The 21,127-nt window shown below is 39.9% G+C and overlaps 1 protein-coding gene across 2 annotated transcripts in view; it reads right to left on the bottom strand.

Moving 5' to 3' along the window:
• The window catches only part of LOC101102143 (hyaluronidase PH-20-like), a 35,869-nt gene extending 15,340 nt beyond the window's left edge, over nt 1-20,529 (bottom strand). Inside the window, exons 1-2 of one of the 2 annotated variants that reach the window (XM_042248762.2) lie at nt 20,428-20,529; nt 242-330 (exon numbers count right to left, since the gene is read on the bottom strand). The gene's annotated coding sequence lies outside the window, so the exon portion shown is untranslated. The remainder of the gene's footprint in view (nt 1-241; nt 331-20,427) is intronic. The other variant, XM_042248763.2, reaches the window with a different exon arrangement.
• Nucleotides 20,530-21,127: the final 598 nt, after the last annotated feature.

Below are 21,127 nucleotides of genomic sequence, written 5' to 3'. Positions count from 1 at the left end.
CCCCAGATAAATTTTACTCAGGTTGGAGATCCTCAAGACTAAAAAATATTGCTAATCCTTAATCTGTGTATTATCAACAAAGCACAAGTAAATGCAGAAAAATTTTCCTCCTAAAGTCAAAGACATAGCTTTAAAAAACACAGCACATTATACAACTTTAAATTTTTTTTTTTTTTCACAGAAAGCCATACATCATGTTCCCTATCAGGCTACACAGCAAAAACTTGAAAAGACTACTTACTTTTGAAGTGAAATTTAAGTTTTCTTCTGAAAAGTCTTTAGGTCAGAAACAGTTCCAGATAATCTAATAGTTCTGCAGTATTTAACCTGCTGGATGAGAAAAGACAACTCTTTGCCCAGTCAGTTAAAGAAAGACTTAATTTTTTGAGATGTTATTGTGTGATGGGGGAAAGGGGAATTTTGTATGTGTGTGTGTGTGTGTGTGTGTGTGTGTGTGTGTGTGTGTGTGTGTGTGTATTTCAATATGTGTGTTTGAATTCCAGAAAATTCAAGTGCCTTCCTAATAGAAAGAATTAGCCAGGATGATAAGTTAATATAAGAATGCTATAAATGTTTCATTGGCATTTGAAGTGAGTTTAAAAACCTGATGATAGAACAAACTCTTATGGCAGTCGTTTTGATGGTTGAAAATTTGTGATATAATGACAGATTTCTGCAGTGTAGTATAGATGAAGAATCAACTTTAAGACACTGGTTTCAAGGAAATATAGCATTCAGTGTAAAATTAATCTTTTACTACAAAATTTAAAAAATGAATTAGACTGAATATTTCCAAAATGATGAAGAAAGCCATATTTGATATTTGTTAGCCATAAGAAAATAATTTTCTGAGTTCTGCTTCATTCCATAAGGTGGGACTGGAGAAGGAAGAAGAGAAAAAGAAGGGTCAAATAAATAACACAGTTCCTCAAGAGAAGTCCCCAAAATCTAATTGTATTTAATTGCTGTAGTGGAACAAAAAGATATAATTTATACATCCTCATTTTATGCAATAAAACTTGTCCTGTTGAGCCATGGCATAATCAGAAAGTAATATAGTTAAGAAGCTAGGGGGGAGGCCCTAAGATGGCAAAGGAATCGGATGGGGAGAGGACTTTCTCCCCTACAAATTCATCGGAAGAACATTTGAATGCTGAGTATATTCCACAAAACAACTCCTGAATGTCGGCAGAGGACAACAGTTCAGTTCAGTTCAGTTCAGTTGCTCAGTCGTGTCAGACTCTTTGCAACACCATGAATCGCAGTGTGCCAGGCCTCCCTGTCCATCACCAACTCCCAGAGTTTACTTAAACTCGTGTCCATCGAGTCTGTGATGCCATCCAGCCATCTCATCCTCTGTCGTCCCCTTCTCCTCCTGCCCCCAGTCCCTCCCAGCATCAGTCTTTTCCAATGAGTCAACTCTTCACATGAGATGGCCAAAGTACTGGAGTTTCAGCTTCAGCATCATTCCTTCCAAAGAACACCCAGGACTGATGTCCTTTAGAATGGACTGGTTGGATCTCCTTGCAGTCCAAGGGACTCTCAAGAGTCTTCTCCAACACCACAGTTCAAAAGCATCAATTCTTCGGCACTCAGCTTTCTTCACAGTCCAACTCTCACATCCATACATGACCACAGGAAAAACCATAGCCTTGACTAGATGGACCTTAGTTGGCAAAGTAATGTCTCTGCTTTTGAGTATGCTACCTATGTTGGTCATAACTTTTCTTCCAAGGAGTAAGCGTCTTTTAATTTCATGGCTGCAGTCACCATCTGCTGTGATTTTGGAGCCCAGAAAAATAAAGTCTGACACTGTTTCCACTGTTTCCCCATCTATTTGCAATGAAGTGATGGGATTGGATGCTATGGTCTTCATTTTCTGAATGTGGAGCTTTAAGCCAACTTTTTCACTCTCCTCTTTCACTTTCATCAAGAGGCTTTTAGTTCCTCTTCACTTCTGCCATAAGGGTGGTGTCTTCTGCGTATCTGAGGTCATTGATATTTCTCCCGGCAATCTTGATGCCAGCTTGTGCTTCTTCCAGTCCAGTGTTTCTCATGATGTACTCTGCATAGAAGTTAAGTAAGCAGGGTGACAATATACAGCCTTGATGTACTCCTTTTCCTATTTGGAGCCAGTCTGTTTTTCCATGTTCAGTTCTAACTGTTGCTTCCTGACCTGCATATAGGTTTCTCAAGAGGCAGGTCAGAGGACATCAGGCACCCAGAAAAGCAGCCCATTGTCTCCGAAAAGAGATAGGAAAAAATATAAAAGATAAAAAGAGAGACAAAAGAGGTAGGGACAGAGATCCATCCTGGGAAGGGAGTCTTTAAAAAGAGAGAAGTTTCCAAACACCAGGAAACACTTTCACTGGCAACTCTGTGGCCAGCCTTGGAACCTCAGAGGGCAACATAACCGGGAGGAAAAATAAATAAATAATTAAAACCCACAGATTACATGCCAAATGGTAACTCCCAGTGGAGAAGCAGCACAGAAGCCCTCATCAGCCACTAGCAAGTGGGGGCTGGGCTGGGAGGCACGGGTTGCATTGCTTAGAGTAATGACCGGGCCTGAATGCCCCAAGGGCAATCTGAGGGAACTAACTTGAGATAGCAAACCAGACTGTGGGATAGCTACCCCATGAAAAGCCCTAACCTAAGATACTGCCAGGCCTGCTCACAGATCAAAGGACTGACTAGGGCTAGCTGGCTATGGACAGGCCCATCTCCCACTGGAGACAAGCAGGCGAGGGCACCAGAGCCAGAAGGGGGCAGTCTCGGCCCCAGCGAGGCATCATCTACCAAATGCAAGCAAGCTTCATTGCTAACCAAGACTTCTTGGGGTTCTGGATGGTCGACATCCGCCTGAGAAGGTCTGCGGGTTGTACACCCAGAAAACCGAGTGGCAGGGACAGGGGAGGTGATAAGTCGCAGTGACCACGCTCACCAAACACCTGGCCACCTGAGCTACTCCGACCTGGGAAGGGCACAAAATGCAGGCCCAACCGAGTCTGAGCCTTTGAGGATTACTTGAGTATCTGAACCTAAGCGACTTAGACCTGGGAAATGCATGCAACCCAGGGCCGGCCTCAGACAGTTCCGGGCAGAGCAACCTAGAGCCTAAGCAGTGTAGACAGGGAAAGCACACATGCTGTGAGCAAGGACAAACCCAGTGTGGCCGAGACTCTGCGAGCACTCCCCACACACACTAGTGTTACTTGTTTGCAGTGTTCCTCCCTCCCTATAGCACAACTGAACAAGTGAGCCTAAAAAAGTGTCCACCGCTGCCCCCTTGTATCAGGGCAGAAATTAGACACCAAAGAGACCAGCAAACAGAAGAAGCTAAAACAGAGGGAACTGCCTTGGAAGTGACAGGTGCAATAGATTAAAACCCTGTAGTCAGCACCAACTACACAGGAAGGGGCCTATAGATCTTGAGAAGTGTAAGCTGGATCAAGGAACTATCTGAAAATGAACGGACCCCACACTGTCCACAACAACACCAGAGAAAGTCCTAGATATATTTTTACTACTATCATTGTTTAAATTTAAAAAAAAATTTTTTTAATTTTTTAAGTCCTCTATTACTCCTTTAATTTTCATTTTTATAATTATCTTTAAAATTGTATTTTTGAGAATCCAACCTCTACTCTAGATTTTTAATCTTTGCTTTTTGGTGTAAAGGTCCGTCTAGTCAAGGCTATGGTTTTTCCAGTGGTCATGAATGGGTGTGAGAGCTGGACTGTGAAGAAAGCTGAGTGCTGAAGAATTGATGCCTTTGAACTGTGGTGTTGGAGAAGACTCTTGAGAATCCCTTGGACAGCATGGAGATCCAACTAGTCCATTCTGAAGGAGATCAACCCTGGGTGTTCTTTGGAAGGAATGATGCTAAAGCTGAAACTCCAGTACTTTGGCCACCTCATGCGAAGAGTTGACTCATTGGAAAAGACTCTGATGCTGGGAGGGATTGGGGGCAAGAGGAAAAGGGGACGACAGAGGCTGTAATGGCTGGATGGCATCACCTACTTTGTGGACTTGAGTTTGAGTGAACTCCTGGAGTTGGTGATGGACAGGGAGGCCTGGTGTGCTGCAACTCATGGGGTCGCAAAGAGTTGGAGATGATTGAGTGACTGAACCGAACTGAAGAACCCAGTCTTCAGTATCCATTTTTACTTGAGAGCAAGATTACTGGCTTGACTGCTCTCTCCCCCTTTGGACTCTCCTTTTTCTCCACCAGGTCGCCTCTATCTCCTCCCTCCCCCTTCTCTTCTGTACTCAACTCTGTGAATCTCTTTGTGTGTTCCAGACTGTGGAGAACACCCAGGGAACTGATTACTGGCTGGATCTGTCTCTCCCGTTTGATTCCCACCTTTATCCTCCTGGCCACCTCTGTCTCCTTCCTCCCTCTTCTCTTATCTGTATAACTCCGTGAACATCTCTGAGCGGTCCAGACTGCGGAGAGCACATAAGGAAGTGATTACTGGCTAGCTTGCTCCCTCCTCTTTTGATTCCCCCTCTTCTTCTCCTGGTCGCTTCTATCTCCCTCCTCCCTCTTCTCTTCTCCATGTAACTGTGAACCTCTCTGGGTGTCCCCCACTGTGGAAAAACTTTCATCTTTAACCTAGATGTTTTATCATCAGTGCTGTAGATGGAGAAGTCTTGAGGCTACTGTAAGAATAAGACTGAAAACCAGAGGCAGGAGGCTTAAGTCCCAATCTTGAGAACACCAGTGAACTCCTGAAGCCAGGGAACGTTAATCAATAGGAGCTCGTCAAACACCTTCATACCTACTTTGAAACTAAGCACCACACAAAGGCCAACAGGTTCCAGAGCAAGACATACCATGCAAATTTCCACCAACACAGGAACATAGCCCTGAGCTTCAATATACAGGCTGACCAAAGTCACTCCAAAGCCACTGACATCTCATAACTCATTACTGGACACTTCATTGCACTCCAGAGAGAAGAAATCCAGCTCCACCCACCAGAACATTGACACAAGCTTCCCTAATTAGGAAACCTTGACAAGCCACCAGTCCAACCCACCCATAGCGAGGAAACTCCACAATAAAGAGAACTCCACAAGCTGCCAGAATACGGAAAGGCCACCCAAAGATGAAGAGGCAGAGAAATACCCAGCAGGTAAAGGAATAGGATAAATGCCCACCAAACCAAACAAAAGAGGAAGAGATAGGGAATCTACCTGAAAAGAATTCCAAATAATGATAGTGAAAATGATCCAAAATCTTGAAAACAAAATGGAGTTACAGATAAAGAGCCTGGAGACAAGGACTGAGAAGATGCAAGAAAGATTTAACAAGGATCTAGAAGAAATAAAAAAAGAGTCAATATATAATTAATAATGCAATAAATGAGATAAAAAAACACTCTGGAAGGAACCAACAGTAGAATACTGGAGGCAGAAGATAGGATAAGTGAGGTAGAAGATAGAATGGTAGAAATAAACGAAACAGAGAGGGGAAAAAAAGAAAAATGAATTTTTAAAAATGAGGATAATCTCAGAGACCTCTGGAACAATGTTAAATGCCCCAACATTCGAATCATAGGAGTCCCAGAAGAAGAAGACAAAAAGAAAGGCCATGAGAAAATACTTGAGGAGATAATAGTTGAAAACTTCCCTAAAATGGGGAAGGAAATAATCACCCAAGTCCAAGAAACCCAGAGAGTCCCAAACAGGGTCAACCCAAGGTGAAACACCCCCAAGACACATACTAATCAAATTAACAAAGGTCAAACACAAAGAACAAATATTAAAAGCAGCAAGGGAAAAACAACAAATAACACAAAAGGGGATTCCCATAAGGATACCAGCTGATCTTTCAATAGAAACTCTTCAGGCCAGGAGGGAATGGCAGGACATACTTAAAGTGATGAAAGAAAATAACCTACAGCCCAGATTACTGTACCCAGCAAGGATCTCATTCAAACATGAACGAGAAATCAAAAGCTTTACTGACAAGCAAAAGCTGAGAGAATTCAGCACCATCAAACCAGCTCTCCAACAAATGCTAAAGGATCTTCTCTAGACAGGAAACACAGAAAGGGTGTATAAACTCAAACCCAAAATAATAAAGTAAATGGCAATGGGATCATATTTATCAATAATTACCTTAAATGTAAAAAGGTTGAAGGCCCCAACCAAAAGACAAAGACTGGATGAATGGATACAAAACAAGACCCTTATATACGTTGTCTACAAGAGACCCACCTCAAAACAGGGGAGACACACAGACTTAAAGTGAAGGGCTGGAAAAAGATATTCCATGCAAATAGAGACCAAAAGAAAGCAAGAGTAGCAATACTCATATCAGATAAAATAGACTAAAACAAAGGCTGTGAAAAGAGACAAAGAAAGACACTATATAATGATCAAAGGATCAATCCAAGAAGAAGATATAACAATTATAACTATATATGCACTCAACATAGGAGCACCACAATATGTAAGACAAATGCTAAAAAGTATGAAAGGGGAAATTAACAATAATACAATAATAGTGGGTGACTTTAATATCCCACTCACACCTATGGATAGATCAACTAAACAGAAAACTAACAAAGAAACACAAACTTTAAATGATACAATAGACCAGTTAGACCTAATTGATAGCTATAGGACATTTCATCCCAAAACAATGAATTTCACCTTTTTCTCAAGTGCTCATGGAACCTTCTCCAGGATAGATCACATCCTGGGTCATAAATCTAGCCTTGGTAAATCCAAAAAAAAAAAAAAAAGAAATCATTCCAAGCATCTTTTCTGACCACAATGCAGTAAGATTAGATCTCAATTATAGGAGAAAAACTATTAAAAATTTCAACATATGGAGGCTGAACAACATGCTGCTGAATAACCAACAAATCACAGAAGAAATCTAAAAAGAAATCAAAATATGCATAAAAATGAATGAAAGTGAAAACACAACAACCCCAAACCTATGGGACCCTGGAAAAGCAGTGCTAAGGGGAAGCCATACAGGCAATTCATAGCAATACATGCATACCTCAAGAAATAAGAAAAAGTCAAATAAATAACTTAACTCTACACCTAAAGCAACTAGAAAAGGAAGAAATGAAGAACCCCAGGGTTAGTAGAAGGAAAGAAATCTTAAAAATTAGGGCAGAAATAAATGCAAAAGAAACAAAAGAGACCATAGCAAAAATCAACAAAGCCAAAAGCTGGTTCTTTGAGAGGATGAATAAAATTGACACACCATTTGCAAGACACATCAAGAAACAAAGGGAGAAAAATCAAATCAATAAAATTAGAAATGAAAATGGAGAGATCACAACAGACAACACAGAAATACAAAGGATCATAAGAGACTACTATCAGCAATTATATGCCAATAAAATGGACAACATGGAAGAAATGGACAAATTCTTAGAAAAGTACAACTTTCCAAAACTGAACCAGGAAGAAATAGAAAATCTTAACAGACCCATCACAAGCACAGAAATTGAAACTGTAATCAGAAATCTTCCAGTAAACAAAAGCCCAGGTCCAGACAGCTTCACAGCTGAATTCTACCAAAAATTTAGAGAAGAGCTAACACCTATCCTACTCAAACTCTTCCAGAAAATTGCAGAGGAAGGTACACTTCCAAACTCATTCTATGAGGCCACCATCACCCTAATACTCAAACTTGACAAAGATGCCACACATACACAAAAAAGAAAACTACAGGCCAATATCACTGATTAACATAGATGTAAAAATCCTTAACAAAATTCTAGCAATCAGAATTCAACAACACATTAGAAAGATCATACATCGTGACCAAGTGGACTTTATCCCAGGGATGCAAGGATTCTTCAGTATCCACAAATCAATCAATGTAATACACCACATTAACAAATAAAATAAAAGCCATATGATTATCTCAATAGATGCAGAGAAAGCCTTTGATAAAATTCAACATCCATTTATGATTAAAAAAAAAAAAAACTCCAGAAAGCAGGAATAGATGGAACATACCTCAACATAATAAAGGCTATATATGACAAACCCACAGCAAACATTATCCTCAGCGGTGAAAAATTGAAAGCATTTCCCCTAAAGTCAGGAACAAGACAAGGGTGACCACTCTCACCACTACTATTCAACAGAGTTTTGGAAGTTTTGGCCACAGCAATCAGAGCAGAAAAAGAGATAAAAGGAATCCAAATTGGAAAAGAAGAAGTAAAACTCTCACTGTTTGCAGATGGCATGATCCTCTACACAGAAAACACTAAAGACTCCACCAGAAAATTACTAGAGCTAATCAATGAATATAATAAAGTTTCAGGATATAAAAGCAACACAAAGAAATCCCTTGCATTCCTATACACTAATAATGAGAAAATAGAGAAATTAAGGAAACAATTCCATTCACCACTGCAACGAAAAGAATAAAATACTTAGGAATATATCTACCTAAAGAAACAAAAGACCTATATATAGAAAACTATAAAACACTGGTGAAAGAAATCAAAGAGGACACTAATAGATGGAGAAATATACCCTGTTCATGGATCAGAAGAATCAGTATAGTGAAAATGAGTATACTACCCAAAGCAATCTATAGATTCAATGCAATACCTACCAAACTACCAACGGTATTTTTCACAGAGCTAGAACAAATAATTTCACAATTTGTATGGAAATAGAAAAAACCTCGAATAGCCAAAGCAATCTTGAGAAAGAAGAATGAAACTGGAAGAATCAACCTGTCTGGTGTCAGGCTCTACTACAAAGCCACAGTTGTCAAGAGAGTATGGTACTGGCACAAAGACAGAAATATAGATCAATGGAACAAAATAGAAAGCCCAGAGATAAATCCATGCACCTATGGACACCTTATTTTTGACAAAGGAGGCAAGAATATACAATGGAGAAAAATAATCTCTTTAACAACTGGTGCCTGGAAAACTGGTCAACCACTTGTAAAAAGAATGAAACTAGAACACTTTCTAACACCATACACAAAAATAAACTCAAAATGGATTAAAGATCTAAACGTAAGACCAGAAACTATAAAACTCCTAGAGGAGAGCATAGGCAAAACACTCTCTGACATAAATCACAGCAGGATCCTCTATGACCCACCTCCCAGAATATTGGAAATAAAAGCAAAAATAAACAAATGGGATCTAATTAAAATGAAAAGCTTCTGCACAACAAAGGAAACTATAAGCAAGGTGAAAAGACAGCCTTCAGAATGGGAGAAAATAATAGCAAATAAAGCAACTGACAAAGAATTAAACTCAAAAATATACAAGCAACTCCTGCAGCTCAATTCCAGAAAAATAAACGACCCAATCAAAAAATGGGCCAAAGACCTAAACAGACATTTCTCCAAAGAAGACACAGATAGAAATGGAGAAGAGTATTAAACCATATTTAAGAATATAAAAAAAGAAGACATGCAGATGGCTAATAAAAACATGAAAAGATGCTTGACATCACTCATTATCAGAGAAATGCAAATCAAAACCATAATGAGGTACCGTTTCGCGCCAGTCAGAATGTCTGCTATCCAAAAGTCTACAAGCAATAAATGCTGGAGAGGGTGTGGAGAAAAGGGAACTCTCTTATACTGTTGGTGGGAATGCAAACTAGTACAGCCACTATGGAGAACAGTGTGGAGATTCCTTAAAATACTGGAAATAGAACTGCCATACGACCCAGCAATCCCACTTCTGGGCATACATACCGAGGAAACCAGAATTGAAAGAGACACATGTACCCCAATGTTCATCACAACACTGTTTGTAATAGCCAGGACATGGAAGCAACCTAGATGTCCATGAGTAGATGAATGGATAAGAAAGCTGTGGTACATATACACAATGGAGTATTACTCAGCCATTAAAAAGAATAATTTGAATCAGTTCTAATGAGGTGGATGAAATTGGAGCCTACTATACAGGGCAAAGTAAGCCAGAAAGAAAACCACCAATACAGTATATGAATGCATATATATGGAATTTTAAAAAATGGTAATGATAACCCTGTATGCGAGACAGCAAAAGAGTCACAGATGTATAGAACAGTCTTTTGGACTCTGTGGGAGAGGGCAAGGGTGGAATTATTTGGGAGAATGGCATTGAAACATGTATATTATCATATGTGAAATGAATCGCCAGTCCAGATTCAATGCATGATACAGGATGCTCGGGGCTGGTGCACTGGGATGACCCAGAGGGATGGGATGGGGAGGGAGGTGGGAGGGGATCAGGATGGGGAACATATGTACATCCGTGGTGGATTCATGTCAATGTATGGCAAAACCACTACAATATTGTAAAGTAATTAGCCTCCAATTAAAATAAATAAATTTATATTTTAAAAAAGAAGCTGAAAACCATAGTATAATTAAACATGAATTCTAAATATTGAAATCTTAAACAAGTTATATTGATATATTGTAAAAGGTATAAATATTCACCTATTGAAAATGCATGACAGGGTCAATATTGACAGTGTTTTCTTGAAAATAATAAAGCAATTCATCTTATTCTTGGACAACAGTTCCTTTGAAAAGTATGTGAATGTGCCTATTAAGGATTTTCTGTGTCCAAAATATTTTTGTACACTCTAGAGATATTATTAAAGGTGTACATAATATACCTTTAACTGTAGGATTAGGTTATTTTCAACTTTCTAAGCCACTTAGTTGATACTCAATAGATACACACAGGAGTTAGTTATCAAAGGAATGAACTCAACATACTTTGAATCCCAGTAAACTCAAAATCATGGCTTATGGTGACGCTTTAAAATGAAGATTTTCAAACAAGAACAAAATGTGTCATTCAGAAGCCTCAGAACTATCCAACAAAAACCAGAACAAGACAGCAATTGAAGCAGTAAAAACAAATTTTTGAAGACAAACTACTGCAATAGGGGAAAAGAGACCTCAGTATACAACTGGGTTCCATTTTTTAATACAGCAAGGACTCTGAGAATTTATAACCGAGGAACAGGGGGCTAAGGGTGGTCAGTGGGTACAAAATTACTAAAGGAAACATCAGGGGTGAGGGGAGAGTCTGGCTAAAGTCACCTGACAGGATTCTTGCTGAATGCAGGCCAGGTGGTCAGATGTCATGTGGGGGATGGTGGCAGATGTGGAAGCTACATGTCCAGGGGATCAGAGAAGGATGCGGGATTCATGGTAAACTGCCTTCCAAGGGTTTTTCCTTTAATTGGACTCTATGAGGAAGGCCACTGAAACCCAGGGTTTGAGGCCATGGCAAAAAGATACCTCAGTGAGCCTGACAAATAGAGTCCAGTGGAGAATCTTTGTCAGCCCTGTTTGCAGCTGCAGAGTGAGTTAACTAGTTAATGAAATAAATGACTTTGATGTACCTGGAATTTCAGTAAACTCAAAATCATGGCTTGTGGTGACACTTTAAAATGAAAATGTTTAAACATAAACAAAAAAAAGTGTAGCATCCATAAGCCAGAATTCAAACATTACTCAGAAGACAAGTAATGTCTTCTATAGCCAAGCATGACATCCTGACACACCCAGATATGACAGAAATGAAGTAATTTAATCATGGAATAAAGCCATGAAGAGTCTCTAAATCCTAGAGGCTAATTAGAAGTACAGTAGCTTCCCCAGGGGTGCTCCTGTCAGACCCCAGGCTGAGCACCATGATGCCTGACTTGCAGTCATCCCACCAACATTCCACCAGGTAAATCTGGGACCAGGACTGGTTCTTCTGTGGTTCCAGTGCCTCAGCTGCCTGGTACTGCTTAGCAGGTTGGAGTTCAGGGCACACCGCCTGCTCCCAAAGATGCCAAAGCTGCATATTGATTATCTCTAATTAAAGTTACTTGGAAACCAGTGCATATATGAGCCCTTTGATCCTTTTTTGTCTCCCTAAATATAGGAGATAAATCTCCCTTGTGAAGAATACCCTCCCAGTAACTGGATGCTAATAGAAACATCCTTATCACCAGAGATAATTCATTTCAGGGCTGACAAGCCCATATACACAAACCCTGTTCCTTCTTTAATACTTTACTACTCAAGCCTAAACTTTGCTTAATTACCTTATTTATTAAGGCCTCAAACCTAAGCCTCTTTGTCTTGTCAAATGCTCACAAATGTATTGTATTGTTTCTTTACATAAAAAGATGCAAAATCTGCCTACTTCATATCACTCTCTGAGCATCATTTTATGATCTCTCATGCACATGAAATTTTCTCCTGCTAATGTGTCTTGTATAAATTTTATTACCAGTACAGGCACAAGAACTCAAGAGGGGTAGCAAGGAATAGTCCTACCTCCTGGACAGTATCAATCAAGTTCAAGTTTAAGAAAAATAATACCTCCATCATTACCAGTGCTTTGCACAATGAAATTCACAACAGTAAAATAGCTATAACATGAGATGTGAGTTTGCATTTGATCTCCTATTAGCCATGAGTTGTTTCTCTTCCCTTGAACAGTCAGATGACATTCAGTTTTTATTTCTCTGAATCGTCAAAGTCCTGGTTACTATATCTTCTACATATGAGATTATATCAAAGGTCCAAATGGTCACTGTAGTCTAACACAAACAGAAAACACCTGTGTATTCATAAATTTCCTTTGTCCAAAGACAACAAGGACCCAATAGCATTAAATGTACATGAGCATATTTACTAAAGGTGAAGATAAATACCATTAAAGAACAGATGGGTTCAGCTTCAAAAGACAATGCGACAAACAGATGTTTTCTTCTTATCTGTTTAAGATATCTGGAGCCTGTAGAGATAATTCTACATGGAGTACTCAGGGTGAAGACTGATTTTTTTCTTAGGATAGAGCACTGGTTCAAAAATGTGGTCAAGAGTTTTAAGCAACTTAACATTTATCATCCTAGAAAGCCATGTTCTGCAATCTGCCTTAAGAACGTATATTTGGGGAACTTTGTTGATCCAGTGGCTAAGACTTCACACTCCCAGTGCAGGGGGGCCAGGTTCAATCCCCAGTCAGGGAGCTAGATCTCAAACGCAGCAATTACAACAGCACTGCCATATAAATGAATAATTTTTTTTAATATATATTTTGTGAAAGCAAAACTATGGCTAAAGTCTCAAGCAATCAGTCTTCCCAGCAGGAATGTGTGGCAATCCAGTCTAGGCCAGCTTTTCAGCTAGGATGTAAACAAAAATAAAAGTCAAATTTTTCATTACCCATGAAAGTTCCTATTCCTTTGAAGAAGAAGTTTGGGGAGTTATAGGTTCTCATGTACAGAATTAATTACATGTGGGAATTCTATATATCTTCTTCCAGTGGGATCCTGTTGTGCACCTCTCATGTTAATCTCTTTTTCTTAGATTTTAAAAATCTCTATTCTGAGCCTAAAAATATATGTCTCCATGTCTGTTCCTACTGAGCAGCCTTTCCAAATACCAATAGATATGATTATTAGGACTTCCCTGGTGGCTCAGCAGTCAAGAATCTCCCTGCAATTCAGGAGCTACAGGAGATGCAGATTCGATCTCTGCGTCAGGAAGATCTCCTGGAGAACGCCATAGCAACCCCCTCCAGTATTCTTGCCTGGAGAATCCTGTGAACAGAGGAGCCTGATGGGCTACTGTTCATGAGGTAGCAAAAAGTCAGACATGACTGAAGAGACTTAGCACACATGACTACTGAAGTGTTAATCTCTGATTGCCACTAAGGTTATTTTAAATCTATCAGCACAGTCAGAAAAATGGTACTTTTTTCTTAGCAACAGTCACAGTTTGTGTTCAAATTTGAAATGTCTGCCTCCCTCAGTTAGTTCAGTCATTTCAGTCATGCCTGACTCTTTGTGACCCCATAGACTGCAGCACGCCAGGCTTCTCTGTCCGTCATCAACTCCCAGAGCTTGCTCAAACTCATGTCCATCAAATCAGTGATGCCATTCAACCACCTCATCCTCTATTGTCCCCTTCTCCTCCTGCTTTCAATCTTTCCCAGCATCAGGGTCTTTTCCAAGGGTCAGTTCTTCGAATTGGCCAAAGTATTGAAATTTCAGCTTCAGAATCAGTCCTTCCAATGAATATTCAGGACTGCATCCTTTACTCAGTTCAGTTCAGTTCAGTTGCTCAGTCGTGTCAAACTCTTTGCGACCCCACAAACCTCAGCACACCAGGCCTCCCTGTCCATCGCCAACTCCAGGAGTCCACCCAAACCTATGTCCATCAAGTCGGTGATGCCATCCAGCCATCTCATCCTCTGTTGTCCCCTTCTCCTCCTGCCCCGAGTGGCGCCAAACACCGAGGGAAGAAAGAGCCACCTCTATGGACTGTTGGTGAAGGCCTTTATTGGGCGGTCGCTCTCGGGCAGAACTCCCGGGGGTGGGTGAGCAAGGAGACAAAGGGAGTCTGCGAGGTAAGAGGGGTGAGGAAAGGTTTTATAGCTAGGGCCGGGTTCCCATATAAGGAAGAAAGTGCGGGTTTCAGCGGTGTCTAAGGGCTCCGTGTCGGCTTCCTGATTGGATGGCTTGGTTGTCGGCCTGCCTCCTGGGCTTATCTGCGGCTCTCTGCTGGGACATGTCCCGACATGTCCGACCTTGCCCGCTGCCCCGAATCCCTCCCAGCGTCAAAATCTTTTCCAATGAGTCAACACTTCGCATGAGGTGGTCAAAGTACTGGAGCTTCAGCTTTAGCATCATTCCTTCCAAAAGAAATCCCAGGGCTGATCTCCTTCAGAATGGACTGGTTGGATCTCCTTGCAGGCCAAGGGACTCTCAAGAGTCTTCTCCAACACCACAGTTCAAAAGCATCAATTCTTCGGCACTCAGCCTTCTTCACAGTCCAACTCTCACATCCATACATGACTACTGGAAAACCATAGCCTTGACTAGACGGACCTTAGTCGGCAAAGTAATGTCTCTGCTTTTGAATATGCTATCCGGGTTGGTCATAACTTTTCTTCCAAGGAGTAAGTGTCTTTTAATTTCATGGCTGCAGTCACCATCTGCAGTAGTTTGGAGCCCCCCCAAATAAAGTCTGACACTGTTTCCACTGTCTCCCCATCTATTTCCCATGGAGTGATGGGACCAGATGCCATGATCTTCGTTTTCTGAATGTGGAGCTTTAAGCCAACATTTTCACTCTCCTCTTTTACTTTCATCAAGAGGCTTTTTAGTTCCTCTTCACTTTCTGCCATAAGGGTGGTGTCATATGCATATCTGAAGTTATTGATATTTCTCCCGGCAATCTTGATTCCAGCTTGTGTTTCTTCCAGTCCAGCATTTCTCATGATGTACTCTGCATATAAGTTAAATAAGCAGGGTGACAATATACAGCCTTGACATACTCCTTTTCCTATTTGGAACCAGTCTGTTGTTTCATGTCCAGTTCTAACTGTTGCTTCCTGACCTGCATACAGATATCTCAAGAGGCAGGTCAGGTGGTCTGGTATTCCCATCTCTTGAAGAATTTTCCACAGTTTATTGTGATCCACACAGTCAAAGGCTTTGGCATAGTCAATAAAGCAAAAATAGATGTTTTCCTGGAACTCTCTTGCTTTTTCCATGATCCAGCAGATGTTGGCAATTTGATCTCTGGTTCCTCTGCCTTTTCTGAAAACAGCTTGAACATCGGGAAGTTCATGGTTCACGTATTGCTGAAGCCTAGCTTGGAGAATTTTGAGCATTACTTTACTAGCATGTGAGATGAGTGCAATCGTGTGGTAGTTTGAGCATTCTTTGGCATTGCCTTTCTTTGGGATTGGAATGAAACTGACCTTTTCCAGTCCTGTAGCCACTGCTGAGTTTTCCAAATTTGCTGGCATATTGAGTGTGGCACTTTCACAGCATCATCTTTCAGGATTTGAAATGGCTCAACTGGAATTCCATCACCTCCACTAGCTTTGTTCGTAGTGATGCTTTCTAAGGCCCACTTGACTTCACATTCCAAGATGTCTGGTTCTGGATGAGTGATCACACCACCGAGGTTGCAATTAGCAGAGATTATTTTCTTTTCTTTTTTTTTTTTTTTTTTTGGCCACAACTCAGAGCTTTCAGGAACTAGTTCCCCTACCAGGGATCAAACCCCAGGGCTAAGCAATGAAAAGGCCAAGTTGTAACCACTGGACTGCCAGGAAATTCCCTAGCAGGGACTTTAACTAATCTTACTCCCTTAGAATTCTCTTGAATTGCCACCATTCTACCTAATGATGTGATATAATCCAAAATTAGAATACAGCACACACAGCAGCAGTGGAAACATTTACTGCTGTTTTCCTTTACAAGCAAACATTTTTTCTCTCTACTTACATTTACTTTTAATTTTTTTCTTTCTGTCTTAACTGAGTCTTCCATTCACCAATGGGACCTGAAGGCTGGTGACTTTGAGGATTAAAGAATCTACATTCAGAAAAGGGTTGAGCATTTATTTTCAGGCTCAGATGGTAAAGATTCTGCCTGCAATGCAGGGGACCCAGGTTTGATCCCTGGGTTGGGAAGATCCCCTGGAGAAGGATATGGCAACCCACTCCAGTATTCTTGCCTAAAAAACCCCATGGACGGGGGAATCTGGTAGGCTACAGTCCATGGGGTCCCAAAAGTGTTGGATACAACTAACACTTTCACACTTTCACTTAGCTTTATTATCCAGTGATTGGATAGCTCAAATGATTCAAGTTTTACGTATTACTAAAATTTTTAAATAAAAATATATTGGTAACACCTAGATTAGTCTAACTCCCAGGATGCTGCAATGACAATACCTATGAAGTGTTCTTCACTAGAAGCTCTGTATATCTGAAGTGTAGTGTTATTTCCCCTCTCTTACCTATATTATTAAATCTTGCTTATTGTAGTTAACTGCATTTGGCCCCAAACTATAAGAAAGATACCTGTAACAAATATAGAGAGAATTGTTTTTGACTTATAGGAGCCCATAAAAGCCAATATGTGTAGTTAGATTAGGGATATCTCTAGAAAAAGTTAGGAATTATGAATTCCTAGTCCAAGAACTAGGGGCTTTCCAGGTGGCTCAAACAGTAAAGAATGTGCCTGTAATGCAGGGTTCGATCCCTGGGTTGGGAAGATCCCTTGGAGGAGAACATGGCAACCCCCTCCAGTATTATTGCCTGGAGAATCCCCATGGACAAGGAGCCTAGAGGGAAACAGTCCATGGGGTTGCAAAGAGTGAACAACCAAGCATAGCAGTAAGCACAGTCCAAGAGCAATAAAGAAATGTTTATCATGGCTACTGGCATAGCTAGACAATACAGAGAATTTGGGGGGTAATAACAGTAATCTAAGCCTCATTTAAAGAATGTAGTCAGTAAAAAGGTTATTGTTACCATCTTTCTAAATTCCATATATATGCGTTAGTATACTGTATTGGTGTTTTTCTTTCTGGCTTACTTCACTCTGTATAATCGGCTCCAGGATTGGGAACACGTGTACACCCATGGCGGATTCATGTTGATGTATGGCAAAACCAATACAATATTGTAAAGTAAAAAAAAAAAAAAAAAAAGAATATAGTCAGTGAAAAGGGAAGAGTCATACCTAGCAGAATCACTTCAAATGTAGAAATTCAGTACAAGCTGCATTAACAATTTCCTTTTTCTCTCCATCTATAGATTCTGAGACTGCATTGCCTGATGACTGTAAGACTGGATCTTTGCCTCAACAAAGATCACAGGGCACCAGTTGAAGGAAATAGAACTCAGTCTGTGCTTCCACGAGAACAGCTAATCTCTGCACTGAGATTGTCGCTGGTCAAAATCTACACACAGAAACTAATATTTCAGAGCAGAAACTAAATCACCTAAGTAATCTGTGCATTTTAGGCACAAATGCAGGGTAACTGTGAACATGATTATCTAAGAAAGTGATGTTGAGTAGGCTTATCTGCAGCATTTTCCCCCAAATTGTAGGTCACAAACTATTAGTGGACCACAGGATTGATTTAATTGGTTGGAATAAGCTTTTTAAAGAAAACAAGTGAAATAGACAATAATACAGTGAAATAGAAAAAGATAGATAAAAATGGGACAGAATAGGAAATACAGAAGGTACTATACTCCCATATAGTAAGCGTGAGTATGAATTTACAGACCTGTTCTATATATATTATACATGCATGCAATGAGTCACAGTGTAAAATGTATTTTTTTACTGTGGAATGGGTCAAACCACTTTGATTCTTCAAAGTTTTCAGCCTGACACACCTGGATATGCATCCTTGGTGCAGCTGTTTTCTAATTATGTGGTCTTGGGTAAGTTATTAATTCTCTTTAATCTCTTCAGCCACCACAACAAAATTCTGAGCTATCTCAGAGCTCTTTCATGTCTGTAAATGACTGAACTACTGGACTAGGCAACTTTGTTTTCTACATGAGGACAAGCAGGACTAGAATCTGGCTTCTCAACTTGGGAGCAATATGGCCTTGCCCAAACTGCTCTGTTGTTTTCCTTTTTTCTTTTCAATTAAAAAATATGACTATTAATGGCAACACTCTCACATGTCTGCTGTGAAATTTTAATGAGATAAAATACAGATTGCTTAGCACAAAGCCTGTGAAGAGGTTCCAAACATGCCACCCTAAATGTGCCCCTTTCCCATATTATTGTAACTATTTTGAGATGAAGGTGATTGAGCAACAGCAAATGCAATCTTTCTGACGTCTCCCCTGAGCAACAGCAAATGCAGACAATTTTACTGACCTCCCCCTTGACCAACAGCGAATGCAGACAATATTCTGACCTCTCCCTTGATGTCTGAAGATTTCCCTTGTGAAAGGTGTACTCTGTACCAGGAAGAGGGAAACATCAGCAGAGACGGGTAGCTGATGCTAAAATGAATGTGCAGAAACAAACTTATGAAAATGACCCTTATCCCCCAGTAGTTTCCCTCGGATATTTCCTAGCCACAATTTACTCTCCCTCAAATCTCAACCCTCTTTCCTTTTGTCTTGTCACTTCTTCACAATTTATCATTCTCTGTTAAAAAGATCTGTAAACTCTTGATCCTCACTGTTCCTTTGGGTCACCCTTTTTCCTATAAAAACTTACATGTGTGGGTAAAAATATTCAATAAAGTTTGTGTGTTTTTCTCCTGTTAATCTGTCTTTGGCCAGTTCAATTCACAGGCCCCAGCTATAGAACTTACGAGGATAAAAGAAAGTTCTTTTTCTGCCATTACACCAGACACATTGTAAATACCAAATAAATGTAATGTTCTTATTGTTAATAAATTAACAAGAAATTAGGAATAAAAATTAATAAATTATCCCCTTTATTATCCTACACCCTCCTCTGTATGAAAGATAAGCACAAAGAAAGGATAGAAACCCAAGACCATGTAATGATTCATAGACCTGCTGGCATTAAAGCTTCCTAGGAAATACCAAAATAAGACTTTTAAAAAAATCTAAATATATGAGCCATTAAGAAATTGTTCTGTTGGAAATGAAATACTTGGTAGTCATACTGCAGTGAAGCCAGATATGACAGTGGCGCTGTGCCTGAGGGATGGCCTTTATCACTGCAACATTCTCCCTGAGTTTGCTCAGTGGTAAAGAACCCACCTGCCAAGTAAGAGATCTGAGCTCAATCCCTGGATCAGGAAGATCCCATGGAGGAGGAAATGGCAACCCGCTCCAGTATTCTTGCCTGGAGAATTAAAAGGATAGAGGAGCCTGGTGGACTACAGTCCCTGAGGTCGCAAGGAGCTGGACATGACTTAGTGACTAAACAACATCATCCTCCCTGAAAAGGAGCCTACCTACATGAGATCGCCATGGGTCATGACTCTATTTGCAGATCAGACTGACTCAAGCCTTAGTATGTGTTGTATGTTGCATTAACTTGGCTGCCTCTTTGTGTCCTGTGGAAAAGTCCACTTAGAAAACAACATATTCTAGCTCAGACTTAAAACTGTCTTCTCTTAGCCTGACTGAAACATTTTTCTGAACTGTCAAATGTGATTTCTTTTCAGTCTTTTCAATTGGATTAGTGAAATAAGCAAGTGGCATACAAGTGACATTTAAAACAAATATTAGCAAAACAAATTATTAATATAGAACCCAGATAGTTTTACAATGTTAAGCCATTATATCTTAGTTTGGCTAAACAGGATGGTTCTGTTTCTATTTCACTAGAGAGGAGAAAGAGCAGTTATCAAAAATCAAAGAAGCAGTAGTTAAGAAGAGTATTTCTTGGCATCTAACTTACTTTGTCTACTGGCAGGTTTATTACATCTACACAATAAGAGTCATCATTAGTAACCATTATTATTGCTGAAATTAAACAATATACCTAGCACATCACATATATGTATCAAAATAGGCAACTAATGCTATCAAAAAGAAAAATTAACTGAAACATCGACCTTCTAGCGCCGTTATAAAGGTATATGAACAATCCTTGTCATCTCTGCCCCTCTCTGCTTCTCCGTAAAAACCTGACCACATTTACCCTTGTAGATGAGCCCAGCAGGAACTGCTGTCTGTCTCCACCAAGAACAGAGGTGAACAGGAGTGCCCTCTAATTTTCACCTGAGTCCAGAGAAACAGGAACTCAGAGCAAGTGTGACAGGAGACTAAGAATCTGGTCAGTTTATGACAGGATGGGAGTGTCCTTGAAATCCACCAACGGGGAGAAAGCACAGAAGAGCAGGACCTCTGAGAGGCTAGAGAAATCAGCTATGGAAATATCCAAGAACATACGTGAAGAAAATTGTAGGCTGTTCCACTTCAGAATTTTTGAAGAGTCTGAACCTAGTATAAGATTAGGGGATAAACCAAGTATGAGTTTGAGGGATGAGGACAAAATCTTTATAAGACAATTTTTTTTTTTTTTTTTGCTTAAAAAAAACGTAAGCCAGATTAGACAGATCACAAGACAATGTCAAAGAGTTAAAATTTTAAAGACACATACTCACTTGTCAACATAATTATGAGGTAATGAATCTCCCAAGGTGGTATTTAATTAATGTTTTAGCTACTTGATGCATATTTATGGTCTGGACAAAAAAATCTTTTATTCAGTTGCGTATGGCTTATCTACTTTTACTTTTTAACACACAATTCTTATAATTGAGAAAATCCAAGATAATAAGTAATGTTTATGGAAGGCCTAAACTGCCTTAACTAGTGCAATATTTATTATATTTTAA

The sequence above is a fragment of the Ovis aries genome, chromosome 4 (assembly GCF_016772045.2).
Source record: "Ovis aries strain OAR_USU_Benz2616 breed Rambouillet chromosome 4, ARS-UI_Ramb_v3.0, whole genome shotgun sequence".
NCBI classification, from domain to species: domain Eukaryota; kingdom Metazoa; phylum Chordata; class Mammalia; order Artiodactyla; family Bovidae; genus Ovis; species Ovis aries.
This window is presented reverse-complemented; position numbering and strand designations above follow the sequence as displayed.